We start from the raw sequence: 4784 nt of genomic DNA, 5'->3' as shown, positions 1-4784 counted from the left end.
AATACCAAGTGGTGGTAAGATATCCAATATGCTCTCTGTCCACTTAATGACTCAAAATGTAACAAAAATAGCTGGTCCAAATAGTATGAACTGTAAACCTAGTCTTCCACCCATAAAGAAACTATTGTCAAGGTAAAATACACAACATAGTAATCAATGTGAAGCAAACATGAACTGACTTACAGTTTCGTCGGAAGTGATAAAAGATTTTAAAAGTCTTTGTTAGCTTTTGGCTCGATGTCACATGCTTCTTGGTCCACACACTATTTTTATCTTGACTACAAACTTGGCATGGTTTGGACCAAACATTAATTAGAGCTTCTGTGTTAGGTAGCGAGATAGATCAATTGAGTTGAGATGGATTGCTCTTATTTATTTATTTATATTTTTTGTGGTGGAAAAGAAACTCGAATTCAAGATGTCACATTATGTGTTGATTTTGTTGCCTCCAGTATTTAAACGCCTAGAGTAAGAGAAGGAAGGAATAAGCCTCTTCTGTGTTTCCGACATAGCTATTTAGCAGAAGAAAACACACCATCTAGTGACCTCGTCTTCCTCAACCAAAAAATGAAGCCCTTTTCTCTCACTATACATGAATTTTGCTCTACATGCCTTCACCTATTTATTCTCTTAATTACTTTGAACTCATTCTGGTTTAGCCCAAACACAACTGCCTCTCCATCAGGAAACCAGACTGAACATTTGGCATTGCTCAAATTAAAGGAATCAATATCCAATGACCTATATGGTATCTTGGTCTCTTGGAATAGTTCTACCCACTTTTGCAACTGGCATGGAATCACATGCAGCTCCATGCACCAAAGAGTTATCGGGTTGAACCTACAAGGTTATCAATTGCAGGGGCTCATATCTCCCCAAGTTGGCAATCTCTCTTTTCTTATAAACCTCAACCTTGCAAACAACAGCTTTCACGGAAAAATCCCGCAGGAATTGGGTCGATTGTTACAATTGCAGCAACTCTCTCTCATCAACAACTCGTTGAACGGGAGAATTCCTACAAACTTAACCAGTTGCTCTAATCTCATAGAGTTACACTTATCTGGGAATAATTTGATTGGCAAAATTCCAATTGAAATTGCCTCTCTTGGGAAACTTCAATTGTTTGCTGTTCGAAAAAACAATTTAACAGGAGGAGTTCCACCCTTCATAGGGAATCTTTCATCCTTAACAGTTATCTCGATGGGTTATAATAACTTAGAGGGAGATATTCCACAAGAAATATGCCTCCTCAAAAACTTGACATGGATATTAGTGCATGTCAACAAAATGTCGGGTACATTTCCTTCTTGTCTTTACAATATGTCATCTCTCACTTCAATCTCAGCAACAAAGAATCAATTTAATGGCTCTCTTCCTACCAACATGTTCCACACCCTTCCCAATCTCCAAAATTTTGGAATTGATGATAATCAAATGTCAGGTCCAATCCTCACTTCCATTGCAAATGCTTCTGTCCTTCAATCACTTGATATCGGTCATAACAATTTAGTGGGCCAAGTTCCGAGTATGGGCAAGCTAAGAGATCTGTATTACCTACGTTTGTCTCAAAACAATCTAGGTGACAATTTGACTACAGATTTGGATTTTTTAAAATCATTGACAAATTGTAGTAAGTTGTCTACTATTGGTATATCCTCCAATAATTTTGGAGGGTTTTTGCCAAATTGCTTAGGCAATTTATCCTCCCAACTTAGTCTACTATATATTGGGGGTAACCATATATATGGACAAATTCCTGAAGAATTAGGAAATCTAATTAGCTTAACTCTCCTAACCACGGAAAATAACCATTTTGAGGGTATTATTCCACCTGCTTTTGGAAAGTTTCACAATATGCAATTTTTAGATTTGAGTGAAAACCAGCTATCAGGAGATATACCATTCATCATAGGCAACCTCAGTTTGTTGTATCATTTGGGTTTAGACCAAAATTTGTTAGAAGGAAAAATTCCTCTAAGTATAGGAAACTGTAAAAATTTGCAAGTTCTAAACCTTTCCGGAAACAACCTTAGAGGAACAATACCCTTTAAGATTTTTAATCTTTCCTCGTTAAAAAATTTACTAGACTTGTCACACAACTCATTGAGTGGTAGTCTACCAGATGAAGTGGGTCAATTGAAAAATATTGATGTCCTGGATGTCTCAGAGAATCATCTATCTGGTAATATTCCTGGAACCATTGGTGAATGCTTAAGCTTGGAGTACCTTTATTTGCAGGGGAATTCCTTCCATGGAATTATCCCATCCTCTCTGGCTTCACTAAAAGGTCTTCGACATTTAGACCTATCACGAATCACTTGTCTGGATCAATTCCTGATGTTTTGCAGAATATTTCTTTATTAGAATACTTAAATGTATCCTTTAACATGTTGGATGGTGAGGTACCAACGGAAGGTGTCTTTCGAAATGCAAGTGAATTAGCAGTAACCGGAAACAATAAGCTTTGTGGAGGTGTTTCAGAGCTACATCTACCGCTATCCCCAGTCAAACGTGAGAAACATGCAAAACACCACAATCTAAGGTTGATATCAGCGATAATTAGTGTAATTGCTTTTCTTCTCATACTGTCATTCATTCTCACTTTCTACTGGATGAGGAAAAGAAACAAGAATCCATCTTCTGATTCACCAACAATTGACCAGCTGGCCAAGGTTTCATATCAAAACCTACACCGTGGAACTGATGGGTTTTCGACAAGAAACTTTATAGGATCTGGAAGCTTTGGCTCTGTATACAAGGGAACTATTGAGCCCGAAGACACAGTTATTGCCATAAAAGTCCTAAATCTTCAAAAGAAGGGAGCTCACAAAAGTTTCATTGTTGAATGCAATGCACTCAAAAATATTAGGCATCGAAATCTGGTTAAGATTTTAACATGTTGTTCTAGCACAGATTTCAAAGGTCAAGAATTTAAAGCTCTTGTTTTTGAGTACATGACAAATGGAAGCTTAGAAAGTTGGTTGCATCCAGCAGCAAATATTGCAGATCAGCATAGATCATTAAACCTTGAGGAGAGGTTAACTATTATTACTGATGTTGCTTCAGCATTTCATTATCTTCACTACGAATGTGAGCAAACTATCATTCACTGTGATTTGAAGCCTGGAAATGTTCTTCTTGATGATTGTATGGTAGCTCACGTGAGTGATTTTGGCCTAGCAAGATTGCTCTCAAGTGTTGGAGTCTCTCTCACACAAAGTAGCACAGTTGGAATAAAGGGGACCATTGGTTATACTCCTCCAGGTATAACATGATATTGTTTGTTTAAATCATGAAATCTTTTAATTTCAAGTTTTAGCTATTGTTTTTTTAACAACCTTTTTATTTTCTTTTGGGTTATTGTTTTGATGATAACTTTAATGATATTAACTAATTTGAATTACATTTCAGAGTATGGAATGGATTTTGCGGTGTCAATTGAAGGTGATATGTATAGTTTTGGAATTTTGATTTTAGAAATGTTAACCAGAAGGAGACCCACAGAAGAAATGTTTCAAGATGGTCATAATCTCCACAATTATGTTGAAATTTCAATTTCAAATCACCTTTTACAGATTGTGGACCCGACTATTCTCCCCTACGAATTAGAACAGGGTACTAGCAATAAGAAACTTGGTCTTATGCATCCTAGTGTAGAGAGATGTTTAATTTCTCTTTTTAGGATTGCACTTGCTTGTTCAATGGAATCACCAAAAGAAAGAATGAGTATGATTGATGTCATTAGAGAGCTTAATCTGATCAAAAGTTTCTTCCCTTCTAGGATTTAGTGGAGGCAAGTTACATTGTGTCATCATGCTTTTGCTACCGGAAAATGCTTACAAATGTTTCATTTTCTTTTCCTCTTCACGTTGTCTATTTGTAATCTAGTTAATGACCCTTTCAATACTTTATTTTATTCTTATGTAATTTTTAATGTGTTTGTATTATTAATTAAAGATTTAATGTATGTTTAAATTATAATTTAGCACAATATATATATATGCAATAAGTTATGGATTCAAACTGTTTAATTTATGAACTTTTAATTTTAAAATAATTGTTATGGACTGGCACAATAGGCTTCAACATTAGACATATGGTTCGTCCCAAACCTATTTCGATGTATAGAACCCTCTATAAAAGAGAGGTTTCATCGCATATCCTCTTATCGTTATTGTGCATACACACCACCTCTTTTGACTCTCTACCTCTCATCATGCATAGTGATATGACGCTACTTATAGTTGTCTCCTCCGTAAACACCGTCAGCCCTAAATTCGATAGCAATCATTTATCCAATAGGATTAAAAAATAACAAAGAAATTTTTTTTGTAATTTATTCTTATTATATTTAAAATTTATATGTATTCGATCTTGTGCATGATGAATAAATAATATTTTATTACAATTTAGATTCTTAAAATACGATCGCAACTTTTAATTGCCAAATAAATGATAATTGACTTTATCCTAAATTTTAAGACAATAATGTTTTTGAAAAAATGATTAAATAGATTATGAAATTATGATATATTTATCTCTTGCAATACAACAATAAAGAACTATAAAATAAATTTTTTTTTTATCATGAATTAACTACCCATAAAGATCAAACATCAATCGTCACATTTGAATAAAATAACGTAAGGCACTACTAGAAAAGTCTTTATTAAGAACGGAATTTTTTGACGAAAAAAATTTCGTTGAAATTATTGACAGAATTTTCAACAGAATCTGTGTTCCGTCAAAATTTTTTACGGAAAAACTAATCCGTCAAAAGTTTT

The 4784-nt window shown here is 34.4% G+C and overlaps 1 pseudogene; it reads left to right on the top strand.

Annotated features, from left to right (window-relative positions):
• Positions 1-515: 515 nt before the first annotated feature.
• On the top strand, positions 516-3890 carry LOC133288071 (probable LRR receptor-like serine/threonine-protein kinase At3g47570; annotated as a pseudogene).
• The last annotated feature ends 894 nt before the right edge of the window (positions 3891-4784 follow it).

The sequence above is a fragment of the Gastrolobium bilobum genome, unplaced genomic scaffold (assembly GCF_033153095.1).
Source record: "Gastrolobium bilobum isolate Gb01-03AN ecotype WA unplaced genomic scaffold, APGP_CSIRO_Gbil_v1 utg3205, whole genome shotgun sequence".
NCBI classification, from domain to species: Eukaryota; Viridiplantae; Streptophyta; class Magnoliopsida; order Fabales; family Fabaceae; genus Gastrolobium; species Gastrolobium bilobum.
This window is presented reverse-complemented; position numbering and strand designations above follow the sequence as displayed.